The following is a 16,614-nucleotide window of genomic DNA, read 5'->3' on the forward strand; positions in this document are numbered from 1 at the left end:
GGGAGTGTTAATTATGGGTAGCTTGGACAGCTGTTCGTCCTTACCTAGAAATAACAGCATTAGTTATGGGTAGTTTTGGACAGCTGTTCGTCCTGACCTAGAATTAGAAAATGGTTGTTTTTGTCAAACAAGTGTTGTTAGGATAATAACAATTTTTATTTAATAGTGGCTCTTTTTAGGTGACACCTCATAGCCAAAATTAGTTATTGGTTAATTGAGTTGTCTTAATCTCAGCCGTTGGTTTGAATTAATCTCGGCCGTTGGTTTTCCAATAGAGTAATATAAAAAGGGGTCATGGGTCATTTGGAAAATAAGAAGTCTAGAGAAGAATTTGCAGTGATAGCAAATAGTCTTGCAGTGTTAGCAAGAGGCGCAGTGATAGCGTTGATATAGCAGTGGAGGATATCAGCAAGAGATATTAAGAGTTTGTCGGAGTTCTGCCAGTAAGAGGCAAGGAATTCTTTTGTAATTCTTATATTGCTGAAGATTAATATATTTTCCATCTGTAGAACTGGTTTTCCCTTAGGGGTTTTTCCAGGGACGATTGTCCAAAAATATTGTGTCCTTGTGTTGCTTATTTCTTTCCGTATTTTTAGTGAAGTTGCAGTTGTGTTATTTTTCGATATTCAGCTATAAATTTATTTTCAGCAGTTAAATAATTTTTATGAGATAGGAGATTAATAATCAGTGACTGCAATAGAATTTCTACATGTAGTACACGGTTATTAGGGCATCTTTAATTAAGTATTAGGCGACACTTCTAAATGACCATTAATTGACCCTTATGTGCATATTAACAGATCTCATAGCATTCGTCTTTACTACCTAGAAGCCAAAACAATAGCTATAAGCAACTAAGTCATATACAAAGACAACCAAAAAAATCGTCGAAATCCGACATACCATTTAGGGTCTGTGGGTGTGCAGAGTTAGCTTTCATGACTATTTGTGCTATATGATTTTACTCTTATTGAAGACAAACCCGTCACCAAAAAAAATAGTAGTTGAATGGTAGAGCATTCAACAACAAACAAAAGATCTTAAGTTTGACACTTAATTGATCTATGAAAAGTGTAACATGATATCAAAACTTCAATTGACAGAGCCAAACCAAAATAAGATTCTTGAACACTTGAAATGTAGCTCAAGAAGTACTGAAAAACAACAAACACTAAGTAACATATTAAGCCTCGAAAATATCAATCAATCATGAGTATTTAACACTATTAAGCCTGAAACTCAAAGCTTAGTGTGTGTAATTTAAACTATCCGAAAAAAAAAATCACATCTAAACTAAAAATAAATCGACCACTAGAATGGCTGATAATTCAATGACAAAATACCATCATAAATTCGATTTCCATCCAATCAAGCCCTCCTAATTTCACTCGCAAAATCAGCTATATTACTATGAATGCCAAAGCGTGGCCATTGAGATCATTCTAAAGCTCTCTCACCAGCCAACATGACAAGCTAGTTGATTTATCTATCAAAATATTGGCATGTGGGGGCTTCTCTCATCAAAGCCCAACTCCTCTTCCTACATTAACTACCCATCGTAATGAGTTATTAAGTCATTCCTTTCGTTCATCTAGCTGTGGGCCGTCTACCAAACCACCTATTTGCTCAGTATTCTTTGATTGAAAATATTTTTGTCCCAAAAAGTATGAAGATTTTTCTTCTATAAAACTGATCATCTCTATCCTGATGAATAGGAGTTCTCTCACGTCCACTTCCTTTAACTTTCTTTAACTTTGCATGCAACATTTGACCTTCTCAAAGCACATCAACTACTCATAATTTATATATAAATCAAACACCACCTCTTTTCTTCATCGTCGATCTACTGAAAACGATCAAAATCTGTTGAATTATTGGTTGTGGGTAATTAAATATTTTCAGGAGGATATAATCAAACCATTTGAAGAGCATTGATTGCATACATCCCTCCTCAAGAAACTCTTTGAAATAATAATAAGTAATTATGAATTCCTCTTTCATGTGGCAACTTTAAAGAGAGGTAGACCCACCATGGAAAATGTCTTCATAAGAAGATTTATTGAAGATCCATTGATTGAGAAAAAGCCATCAATTCATCTATACAAATGAATCACAAAGGGATGTAGACCCACCTCAGAAGATGTTTCCATAAAAAGATCTATTGATTTAGAAAAGGCTCTCAACCCATTTATAGATAATGATTAGTTTAAATAAATATTTATCTTATTAAATAGATTTATCATTTATATCAAATTTATAATTTGTAAAACATCTTTATATTTAAATATATCATTTTATGTTTTATATATTTTTCAAAGTTAATTAAGAAATTATATGTATATTCAAAGGATTATCACTTTCGTTAATTTCATCATGCAATAGAGTTACCTTTTTGTATCTAAATTTTCGAAGATGGATGAAGACAAGACCAATAAATATATAGATCATTTGAAATAGTCAACATCACTTTTACTTTGGCATAGAATATATCTACTTAATAAAAATAGGATCCAAGGGCTTACGCAATGCGATAGATGAAAAGTGAGATCAAACTTCATGAACTAGTTATGTAAAAGTCATTAAGAACCCCCTAAGACTAAATGCAAATTCAAACCTTGTGAAGGATTTAAAAAGAAAGAAAATGCATGCTTAATGTTTACAAATGGAGACTAACAATACAACTTTATTCATGAACAAATTTGGAGTTCATAGATATAGAACATAGACTATACACCCTAAATGAATAATTAACATATATTAACATGACAAAGATCATGTCAATATTGTCTTGGTGGGGGATACATGTCCCTTGTGAGCATGAAGAGATTATACCATTCTAAGATAGAAGACAAAACAAGAGTAAGAGAAATACAACGCCATATGATGCAAAGTAACACAAAGCCACCAACACATATACCAATAAACTACCAAAAAAAAGCATAATAACTAAAAATAGGGGTGGATCATATTAAAAATACAAAGCGAAAGTAGAGATGCCACTTGTTGAATGTTGATCAAATCACATATCGTCCTCTTAATAAATTTCTATAACCCAAAGCCATAAGAAAATAAAATCTTAATGCTTACCCCTATCAAGTATTACACTTTTGGAAGAGATTATGTATATACTACTCAATTGAAAAATTGTAATACTTATGTCATTGAACATGTGTAGAAGCTTACTATCATATGAAAAATTTATTCAAACAATTATTGCATTCCATTTGACTAATTAAAGTATTTCCATCATGTCTAAATGATATGATGAATCTATATTTAATATTATATCCTTGTTGATTCTGAATGATTCCATGCTATATGGTCCACTCTTATATGTGTTGATCACTAACCTAAAAAATATTTTGTATGGTTGTGTTTCTCATTGTTGTTGATTTATGGGTTCTAAACCCTCAAGATTATTTACTGTATATCCTACACAATTTGTCTTCAATATACCTTCTACATAATATTGTTTCCCATGGTAAAAATTATTAGTTAAAATCCATGCCAAACATTCCATTGCAAGATTAAAACTAAGGTCAATATATACTTGTTTCAAATATTTTTTTAATGATCTTATGTGTTAACCTATTGATAAGATTGCACTTTTATTAAGTGTTTTCTTTTGTGTCTTTCAAATTCATAGTTTATAAACTTTGTTTAGACTAGTTGAGGTAACCAATATTTATCTTCTTGTCTACTAAAATAGTGCATTTCATACCTATAAGTTCAATATATGTGGAAGTTTTCAATCATGTCACAATGATATTCATTTTTTATGATTAGATCATATTGAAAATAGCTTCATATTAAGAAGTATAATGGATCATAAGATTTAGTAGGCCCCTATTGCCTATAACCTTAAAAAAGGTGTCATTATCTCATTTGTTTCTATACATCTATAGATGGTTAGACGCACTCTTCTAACAATCTTATCTTGTAACAGTTCTATAGTATTTTCTTTGGAGTTTCAAGGAACTCGATAAATTTATCATCCAATTTGATTGTGATATGTGATCTAGGTCTAATTTTATCAATGGTGTTTTGGTGAAATGCGATTGTGTTGGAGTCTCATTTCTTCCATAGTGCTCTTCCACTATTTTCCTAGATATCCCATAATTTTCTACATCTCGTTTTGAATCTATCAAATTTTATCTTACTTTTTTGATATGGATTTTCATTTATTTAGTAGTTTCACATTCTTCTTCTTTAACTATTTCTACTTTCTTCTTCTCAGCAGCATCCACATTGATGTGTTCACTCTCTCTCTTTTCCCCACATTCCCCATTCTTTTTCCTTGTCTTTCCTATCTTTCAACAATATGCTTTTGTCTCCTTTCCTCCTTTCTTTGGATTGCTATTTTCTCATCAACTTAAATTCTTGTCTAATTATCTATATATCTTGTTATCTTCTTTTAAAATGGACTTTTATGATTTAGTGTTACATTACTCATTTGTCTCACCTCATGTTAGTTATTTTGCATCTACATTGATTGGTCACATTTTTTAGGGACCCTTTTTGGAGATCCCCCCTTTCCATTCACCATCTAATAGGTTCCTAACCCCCTCTCATGAGGTTGACACCAAGGATATTGTGTGACAAGTTATAAGAAAATTTTCATATTTATTTCTAACATCCTTACTTGAGTCAAAATTTTAATTTTGATTTCTAATCTCCACTGTACTACTTAACCAAGGTTCCAAATATAAAGCTAATGTTAGAAAGAAAAGTGGGGGATCACAAACTAGAGTTTTGTGCCCCAACTATTCTTTATGTGTTGTATTTATACCACATACTCAGTAGTAGGAGAGGAGTTAGAGATTAATCTATAATACAAAATCGAATAAGATACTAAGATACCTTACAAACATTTAAGCTAAATGGCAATCCATAATATCATATGTATAACTATTGATAAATTCTAATGTATTGATATATATAATTTTACATTTCTGCCATTTCATTCGATGTCTTTATACCTCATATATCTTGTAATGCCCCACTAGAAACCCTAAAGGAAACAATACAACTAGGCAACTAAAGTGTGTAACCAATTTTTTTTTTAGATTAAATGCGTAATCATATCAATAGTTTATTTTTCAACACAGCGGAAGACTAATACATGGTTTCCTAAGGGTCACCAACGAATATTAACTCGTAACTATATTTACACTAGGGTTAATCCAGATGTTCAGCTAAACGGAAACATTAAAAGTTTAAAGATAACAACTACCCATACATCTAAATTTCATAATGAAAGAATCAAAGTAGTCCAATGCATCTGTTTTATATATACAACAAATTAAAGCAACTGATTTAACATACATACCAATGATTCGATTTTACAATATCCATAAATGCTTGTATACAAAAATACCATGAATTAGAATGTTACAAAAACATGATTACATAAAAGATTGATACAGAGACCTCAAAGTTCCAACTGAACAATGATCACGAACAAGAGCTGGTACATAAACCATGAACCAAGGACACCAGCGAAGTCCTTCCTCGCCTAAAGATACATTCCAGAACATCCAATGGGAAGTGACACTACCACCCAACCATGTGATTCTGAAATGGAACCACCCCACTGTGCTAGAGATAGTAGACAACCCTCAAGCAAGCAAAATAAGACAAGTACGAAAGGACTACAAGACTCCACACACATCCATGTGACTCAACTCACAAAACACTAGTGACTCTAAGGAGAGAGTGTCATCGCATAGCTTATGATGGATACCATGGTACAACCTCCATAGGTCCCGACCCCCATCCTGGGTTATCCTGGTAACCTCTCCCGAACCTTTGGTTCCAACTAAGTCTCATGCGGACTCTACCAATCCTTTCATGAAGACAAGGTGGTAAGTTTGCCATTCCAGGCCTTCTCGCTACATTATGAGCCTTGTACTAGCACTCACCTATGTGCAAGGCACATTATTTTTTTTAACATTTATTCTACCCTTCCCTAATCAATTATTAGGTTATCACTTTCTTAACTAACTTCCGATGGGTTATCTTGTCATCCACTTCAGGTACAGCCCCCACTCGAAAGCCACTCTCTCTCATAGGACACTACAGGATAGTTCTCTCTATCAGAACTCTATGGCGACACAAACATCCATGCCTAATCCTAACATACCTTAGGTGAAAGATACATAATTACTAACCTAAGGTTGACCATTTGGACCAAACTCACAATGGCTCACTTTCTTAAGGTTATACATCTATAATTGACCAAGAACACAGTAACATGGGACATAATGATAACATAACTCAATGTACGATGAAATTTAGACTTGACTGCAACCACCATTTAAACAAGGCAATCTTACGTAAAAACATCCAAACACATAAATAAACTGCAGTAAGAATAAACATTGCCATTTGGTAGAGAAAAGAGATAATTTAACCCAAGACACTTAGGATAGTTTAGACGGTATAAACTCAGAATTTAAAACCTTATAACATGATTAAGAGATCAATTACTCTTGTTAACTATTATAGGGAAGCAACATTATATTATGGCAACCTTGATAATTTCCAAATTCCACTTATACCATAATTTAAGATCAAAATAGATATATTTATTTCTTCATAGAAGTCTTACAAGAAGACATAGTACATTTCTCAACTTATAATAGATAGAATGATATCCTTATTTCTTTACACTAGAAGGGATACAACACGTTACATCACTCTTTCGAAGAAGATGGAGAAGTGCACTCATCAGACTCTATAGGATCTAAAGGAGTATAACCTTCAAATTCGCTTTCACTCAGGGGAAAATACCCCATGGATTCATTATTGCTTAAGGGGGTATACCCCTCCGATGAGTCAGAACTTATAACTATCGGCCTTACTGGCGAGAACTCTAGCTCAGGCTCTTTTCCTTTTCCAGTAGTAATTTCTTTTGTTGGACACTGAATAGGATCTTTTTCTATCACTTTGCTCTCTTCAGGAGCTGGGTTCACTTCAGTAGGGATGCCATCCAAGACAGGCTTGACAGGTGTCAGAGAATCTTTCTTGACTTTTAGATAATGGGCATATCCAGCTACGGATTTGCAAGCTGTCTGTTTGACACGCACCATCTCTGTAACATTTCAACAGTAAGCCATTACATCCCAGACTCTCCTAGAGAAATGTCTAATAAATCTTAATAACTAGGTTTTGAACGCAAGCATAAATTTCTTTTATATAATAACAAGTGTGCAATATGTTCTTAAACAAAATTCCACTACTATAGCTATAATGTAATTACACTTAATATTATATGATTTTTCATTAATTAACCCAAACAATAAATGATACTTTACCATAACTATAACATAAGCAAGATCATAATAATAACTTATAACAAAGACTTTGTAAATAATAATGATCCAAAACTAAAGAAATTCCTGACCTTTTGCAAAGTTGACCCGTATACAAGACCTCAATGCCCTTCTGTCGAATGATAACACACCTTGCTTACGAACCTTATCTCCAATATACTCCCAACTCTATCTGAAAAACCAACTCTCTTTGATACTTCCAAAAGTATCCTCTCTATCTCTCTATTCTACTCTATTTTCCTCCTCTATTCTATTCTTCCCTCTATCCTAATTCTTTCCTCTTGAGTTCGCCGTCCTTCTTTCGATGCAAAATGAATTGTGTTCTTCCTCCTTACTGCCACCTTTATTTATACTAAAATTCCCTATGACTTCTCCCCACTCATAGGATCGATGATGGTGATTGATAAGGAGTCCTCTATGAAATACGTTGAGTTTCAACTTGACTTAATCTCAAGTCTTTAATTATTCTAATAGTTTATCCCATCCTCAAGTCTACATGTCTAAGATGTTATTGTAGTTTGGAGTGCGAGTGTCGATTACGTATCTCTCCCTATCATTGATTTTCCTATCTTCATGGCACACGTGCCCTCCCATTCATTTCCTTCTGCTGTTATCAACCAAAGGATGTGGACTATGTAATAGTCTATGTCTTCCTTTGCGGAGTGAGGTAGTTGTCGTGATGAGTATAAAGCTTACGCTGCTAGGACTACTCATTATCTCCTCGTTATTAACCTATCCTTAACTAGCGATACATGTATTTAGCGCGTGGGCTAAGCCTTCGAAGAAACGGTCAAAGACCACCGTGAAGTTGGCTATCAAAGAGGGAGGAGCAGTCGATGTTTGTTCAACGTGGAGCAGGTTCCATCGCGAAGGAGGAGTGGCGGTTTAGTATATTGAACAGCTAGAGGGGTGGTCGGTGATAATACCGACCCCTCCTTTTAAATAATGGGGTGGTCGATATTACCATCGGCCACCCTCTTATTCGCTTTAATAAACCTCCTTATAACCCCGCAAACTATGTCTAATTTATTTGATTTTAATTTCCATTATTATATGTTTAATATTTAATTACTGACTTCCATTAATATAAATATTTAAACATTAATCCTCAATTATATATGCAATTATATATATTTTGATTTCCAATAATTAGAATTAATGACTTTTCATAAATATTTCAATAATTAAACTTATCAATGATTTCTTAATAACCTTTGTATTATTATTATTTTTTTAATATATAATAATTGAATTATATCTATATATTACACGTTAAATCTAATGTACAAAGTATATTATATATATATATATATATATATATATATATATATATATATATATATATATATATATATATATATATATATATATATATATATATATATATATATATATATCATTCTAATTTATATTCATGCACATTCAAAAACATAATAGTTTAAATTGATGATATTATCCAATGATAATTCAATCACTTAAACCTTATTTAAAACAACTGCACATAATTAACAGTCGCCCTCGTGTATATAACCTATATATATTCAAACGATCATGTCGAAATTATCAAACCGACATGCATAAGAAACTCATATATTTGTAAACAACGTTCAGTCACTAGATCACTTAACCCTTTGTTTTCTTCCAAACATAAAACTACTTTTTACTCTTATAGACGAAATAGACGTAACAATTACCAATGACATGCAATAATTAAAAACACTAAACACACAAACTGAGCAAGCAACAAGCAACTTCTCATAAAGGTCAAACAACAAAATATGAAGACCGAACAAATCGACGGAATGACTAACTGACGACACTCACCTGAGTGTAACTGAATAAAAATAGGGTCAACTACTATCTCCTCCACTTCCATCGGAAAATATAAGGCACGCTCAGACCTGTGTAGCCAGGTGGAGACGTTACCCCGTACCTACTCGGTACTTGTACCTGCAATATCCTGCATCACCGAACCACACATGCATATATACAATATAGAAAACACAACATACACACCGATGAAGAAAAATCGTGACGTTCCCTGTCTCACCGAAATGAGTGAAGGAAAATCATCCCCTTGCATCCAATACACTTGCAGATACACAACATACATTGCATAAATAAGGTAAAGTGTCAGTACATTGCAATAAACCATACAATACCATAAATCACAAGTACAGAAATACTGTAAATAAATCATGCATCTCATATTCAGATAAAGCATGGAATAATGTCATATAATTCTGAATAACAAATCACGGTAATGTATCCACTGAGAAAGACCAATAGTAAAATATGAGTCTAATGAGTTCAAACGAGTCTGGGTACTACATATCTACTTGTGTATAATCTTCTATTTATTTATTATTTTTCTCCTTATTGTTCTTACTTATGTTCCTATTGCGACATTCTATTCAACCTTATGCATATATTCTCATATTGCAACATTTTTCTTACAAAATACATCTCATTTTAGAGGTGATTTATCAATCAATAGACCAACAACCCTTTTAAGGTGGTTTGTAACATAATTTTTCTATGATGTGTTTATATTATGTTGTTTTCCCCAATAATAGAGATATAATATAAAAATTGTCACATCCAAACATGAGAGAATTTCATGCATCATACAATATACAAGTAGAATCCAATGCCAATACAAAATTATTTTGAAAACACCTTAATGACAAAAAAAAGGTGTACCAATCACTAGGGATAAATCCATAGGCATAGGTGCAATGCCAAGGTATTATAAAATCTATGAATATAATTTCTCATGGGTGAGTACATACAACTATAGGTTGGTCTAGCCCCAACTTTATAGTTTTTAGGTTTGCCTTTCTTAAGAGTGAGAATCTTCTCACTTTTAGCACATGACTTGTCCAATTTGAAGAGTAGACCATGTTGTAGATAAAATGCTAATTTTGTGTACAATCAACCAACTTATCTTTTGTGTACTTTCTTACATATATCTCTTTCAAAATCCTTGCTATCCTCATAATACTTTGCATTAAAAAAAAATAGCAAAGAGTTCTTTTTGGAAAAGTGTGCATATTACTAAAAGTAATGGCAATCTAGGTTGGGTCTATCTAGAAAAATGTACATAGTAATAAAATTGTGCTTACTACATTTCTATTTAATTCTACATATGTTTACCATTGTCCTTTGTTTTCATGTTCGTTTATGAGAAATCTATATATAGTTTCCTATGTTGAGTCTAAGATTTCTCTATCTAAAAAAGCGTGCATGCTAACAAAATTATCCTTACTACATTTATATTTAATTTTACATATATTTATCATTATCCTTTGTTTTCATGTTCATCTATGAGAAATCTTATATAATTTCTTACGTTGAGTCTATCCTCATAATACGTTGAGAAAAGCACGGGTAAAGGGCTGGTGCCCGTGAAAGAGACAAAGTTAATAATATAAATCTCATGGATTACATGCGACTAGAATAAATGTAATGTTGACGCTGAAAGAAACAATCGAATTTCACATTATTAAACCAACTATTATTATTATTAATTATGTATTATTGCATTGTGGGCCACAAAATTACGGTTTTCAATGCTGTCACACAAGCAGACAAAACAACACCAACGGTCAAAAACAGGTCGAACGCGAATCCCCAAAATATACGTTTTATGTCGTTTTCATGCTTCGTTGTCTTCGTCGGCTATTGGTACGATCTTCCTTATTATACAAACGCAAATATTTTTGTTGGTCACAGGAATATCCCTAAAATTGGGGCTCACCGATATTGTATGTATATGGGGAAACTGGCATATTCAAACATGAGGTAGAATATATTTCAATTATATTATTATTTTATTTTATTTTTTTTAAATTATATTGAATCAATGTAGAATTAAAAGAGAAATACATTAAACTATTAGATCACATGAGTAGCATATAGAATTCCAAATTAAAAACAAATGCAATGGTCTAATAGGTGGCATTGATTGAGAAGACATGACAAAACACTTGCAAACTAAGAACAATTACAGCAGGCCAACAAAATTATAGTGAAGAAGCATGACGAAACACTTTGCATAGGTTCATATTGCAGCTATTCTGAAGTTCATTCGCCTAATCTTGAATTTGTTGGAGATGTGCCATGGTTGAAGTCAGGCCTAGAATTTGATGGTCTAAATGGTCAGTTTCCACTTTTGGACCATATATGACAACTTAAAAATTTATAAGACCATATGGATTGACATACTATATTTTGTTGTAAATAATTTTGAGTTACACTATGTGAATTTTTATTGCATCAATAAAAAATTACAACAATCATCATGAACTGTGGAAATTTGATTGCTCTTATATTATGTTTTCATTAAATCGTATATATGATGCATTAAGCTATTAATAAACCGTAAAAAAATATGATAGGTAAGTATAATATAATATTCTAATTTATAATATTAATATATATTATTTTACTAGAGTACCTATATTTTATAAATAAAATTCATGCAGAAGATGCCAAAAGATTTTAAAATTTCACATGGGTAATAAACTCCAGGTTCAAGATTATGTCATAGCTAGTTTTTTTAAATACCATACAATTACCTCATGTCCCCATGCGGCAATTTAGGGACATTTTTTGTTTAAATTAAGCAGCTGAGTGTTCCGATGTAAAATTTTAATTACGAGGAAAGGATAAATTGGAATCTTTCCCTATTTTAGTGGAGCAACTACTTCTTAACAATTGAAAATAAGTTGAAGAAAAAAGGAGGAGCCAGAAATAATCACTACTTATTGAAAAAAAGGACACATTGCTTCTTTCTATTTTTTTCCTCTCCTATTTATTTTAAATATCATTGAAGAGGATGGCTAGAAATAAGTATCCACTGCTTATAGAAAAAAAATGGCATGCACCATTTTTTTCTCTTTTTATTTGCCTACAATTTTGCCTATAAATTTAATTTGCAAGAAATGTTACTAATAATTTTATTTACAAAATGATTTAAGAGGATTGCATAAAAATAAGCAGTGATTTTACTATCCATGGGGTCACCTGCTCCACAAATTGCTCCTCAAAAAGTGGACCTGCCAAATTGTGAAAGTTGATTGCATGCCTTATAATTTTAATTATTATAAGACTATATTTTTATTAAAAAATATTTAATAATTTTGTTTAAAACAACTATGATATATGAAAAATTATATATGTTTTTAGTAAAGCTTCCATTCAAAATGTTGTTTTCTATATGGAAGAGATCCTTTAAAGTAGAAGCCAAATCTAGGTTCAATATAGTAACTTGCCTTTAGCATAAGTAGTAAAATAGAAACTTGTCTTTTAAACATGCTAGTTTGAAAGAATTTTAATAAATAGAAACTTAGATTTTGAATAGCAACTTTAAAAATGTGAAAGTTGCAAAGTTAAACTTAGAAACAATTCATTCTTATATATTTTCAATGATAAAATATGCTTTCTAAACTTTTTTAACAAAGGTGCAAAAGTTTGAAAGTTTGAAACTATTGGAAGGTGTATTACACTTACATAATGGATGCACAAATATGTGTTAATAAAAACTAGAAAAATTAAATTTGACTTGTTTGTGACACTTAAATGCATGAAAAAAAAAATTTTATTTATTTTCTCCTGGCAACTACCACTCACTCTGAGTTTAACTACTAATCAATTTTGTCTATTATGTGTTAATAAAAATAGAAGCAATAAATTTGACATGTTTGTGACAGTTAATGCATGAAAAAGTTAAAAAAGAAACATTTTATTTATTTTTCTCCTAGCAACTACTATTTAACTATCAATCAATCATGTCTATCTCCATCAAACTAACAATTAACTTCCTAATTATGTCAATCTAATATTATAATAACAATATGAAGATATAGATTTTTTTGCTTTGGTGAAGAGTTTAATAGAAATATAAAAAAATAAAAAATAGTAATATCTTAATAGTAATTTAGTATTGTTTACAATATCATAATATAATAATAATTTTTAATATGAATTACAATATAATAATAAAATTATTTTTTAAATGGAATAATGAACAAATATGATATCTTTCGGTGTTTTACCTATATTTCTCTAAAGACAGGTATACTGGTTCTTATATATTTTTATTATTTATATAATGTTTAATTAATTAATATTATTGTATTATATTTATATCATATTTTTATATTTAACAAGTGTCACGTAGTGGTGAGTAGTTTCCTTTATTGTAATAAAAAGATTTATTATTTCTTAATTAAAATATTTATTATAATTCTTAATTATTATAATTTTGAATTATTGTTATTCTTAAATCATATTATATTAATTATATTTTTATAATATTAACTTTAACTCTTACTTATATAAAATAATATTAACAATTATAATGTAATATAGATATTATAGTGAAAATATACATTTTTTGTAAGAATATAATCCTAATTTGATTATAAAATCTATATAATTAACATTACAATAATAAAATTAATCTTTGGTTTGGATTGTGGTGGATATGTGTCAGATGATTATGCGGATGTAGTGTGATCATTATGAATATATATGCCTATCATATTTCAGATTTCATATGCTCATGTGCTTTAAAGTTGAAGATATTCAGGTTTGAGTTTGGTTGGTTCAATGACAGAGTAACAGTGTGTAGGAATGTGTTGTATTCCTTTGCCTTTGATTGGTTAGAGTGATGTGGTTCGTTGTTTTGGGTTCATTGATGTTTTGTGTAACTATTTTGGTCATCCACGAGTATGTTCGAGGGTCTGCATTGAAGATTGAATCAATTGTGTTGGTGCGCATTAACAGAGTTATTATTTAGGGATGACCTATGGTATTTTCATCCAAGTGGTAGCATGTGGTTACATAAGAGTTATTTTGGAAGTGTCTGGAAGGTGTTCTGACATGGTGTGATCACTCACACGTTTCACTTGTCTTCTACATTGTCCTGGAGATTGGTTTTTGGTCTGACTATTTTGCATGTACACATTACACTTGTTTTCACTAGTACATTCGGGTCAAAATTTCAACGGCAAATTGTCGGGATTTCGACACAATTTCGTCGCACTATCGACAAAAAAAGCCGTCGAAAACTTTGTGTCAGAAGTTCCGACTATCCTTGTGGTCGTCGCAATTCCAACGGCCGCCATGGATGCTCATACCCCGAAAGAATACCATCGTGATCTCGGCCTATCGTCGGAATTCTGACTCCAAAGGGTAAAATTCCAACAGAGGAGTGTCGTCGGATGCACAGCATCCTCGTCGGAACTCTCCTAGACGGCCTCCAGGAGAGTTCCGACAAGGATGTTGTGCATCCGACGACACTCCTCTGTCGGAATTTTACCCTTTGGAGTCGGAATTCTGATGATAGGCCGATTTTTCAGAATTTTTTTTTTTATAGAAATAGATTGATATTGGTATCTCTCTTCTATCTCTCTTCTCTATCCCTCTCTACTATCTCTCTTCTCTCTCCCCTCTCTAGGTCTCTTTCTCCATCCCTCTCTTCTTCTCTCCCTCTCTACTTCTCTTTCTCTACCCTCTCCAGGTCATTATCTCTTCGTCTCACCCTCTCTCTCTCTCACCTCTATAGGTCTCATCTTCCATTCCTCCATCATTACCCATGTTGTCAAGTTGCAAGATATTTCCCAAAGTACTTGGTTGCTAGGGTTGATTTGCTTAAGTGTTGGAGTCGGAGTTAGATGAGACCTGCATGATTAAGTTGTATTAAGTGATCAAGTCACCAAGATCTCAATTGTAAACATGACTAGGTTCTAGGGTTTTAGGGTAGCATAGGTCAAGATTGAGGTATGGTGGTCAAGAATTACCTTCCAATGACAAAAGACATCCAAATGATGAAGAATGAAGGTGATGAACTCATAGAAGTTTGGAGGAGATAATTTGACTAAGTTAAAATTTTGTTTAAGTCATGGTAATGATACTAGCTTGCTCATCAAGAGCAATTTGTGCGAATGAACCCTAGAAATGTGCCCATGCTAGAGAAGAAAGAATTCCAATAAAACCTAAGGCAATGCTAGTAAGGGGTCAAAATTAAAGAATTAGGGTACAAAAAACAAAATTTGGCTAAGTTGAGATGTTGCTCAAGGATGACCTAAATCATGGAGTGTAAATCAATCATGAAACATGAGAATGGATAGGTCTTGACCCAAGCAACATAAGTCCCCCTTGTGATTCCAGCAGATATCACATCACAATCATTGAGTGTATCTACAATATAAAGTCAAGACCGGACTATTGGAATCTTGGAGTCATCCCATTTGATCACGTAGTTTAGCACTTGGGAGGATTTTGTTCAAGAGAGGATATAATACTTAGTATTTTATTTTGTGTTGCATAGTGCATAAAAACCACATCAACAGAAACCATTGAAAGGTTTGGTTAAAGCCTTCGAATCACAATCTCTACGAGAAGCTATCAAGAGTGCCTAGAATTTGGAAACTTTAGTATCCAAGAACATAATTCATAAGGCACCACTTTTAGAGCAACCAAAGAAGCCTATCAATGTAATATTTTATTTACCTTGGATATGTTTTATCCTAAGTGTGATATTCCATTATTAAAGAGCTTAATTAGGTAATATTTTTACTTAGGTAGAATAAGATAATGAGTTGCACATTCTCCTTCTTTGATTGAGATTCTACTTTTTCCTTGTCACAAATTTGGAAACTTGGATAAGCAATTTCTTTTTTTGGTTTTCTACCTCTTCATGATCCTCATGGATTTGGAATCTTGGAAGCTATATATTGTAGGTTTTTCCTCGATTAACATATCAAATGAAACTATTGTGAGCTTTCATATCTTAACATACCAAGGGCTTAAGTTTGGGGATGATAGGGGGATGACGAAGGGGGTAGGGTGGGATGCAAATATATATACAACTTAAAAAATTAATTATAAAAGGATGTGTATAGAATAAGTATAACAACTGTAAATAAACTTTGCCACACTATGTAAATTTTACAATAAACAATAAAAATATGTCAATGATTGCATTGAAATTTGAACATTAACAATGGTGGTAGAGTTTTGGAACTTTGGGAACAAACTAAGAATAAGTATAAGAATTGTAGATGAAACTTTGGCATACTAAGTGTTTAAACTAGTCAACATAAAAAAAATGGAAACGATTGCATTAACAATAAGAATGGTGGGTAGAGGTTTGGGTTCAATGGGTAGTGCCCCTTGTGGGGGGTTTGGGGCAGAGCCCCCATCAAGGTTAGGGGGCATTGCCAAACCTTTAATACGGATGACATTTTCACAATAATTTCACCATTTTTGT

The sequence above is a fragment of the Cryptomeria japonica genome, chromosome 1 (genome assembly GCF_030272615.1).
Source record: "Cryptomeria japonica chromosome 1, Sugi_1.0, whole genome shotgun sequence".
Lineage (NCBI taxonomy): Eukaryota > Viridiplantae > Streptophyta > Pinopsida > Cupressales > Cupressaceae > Cryptomeria > Cryptomeria japonica.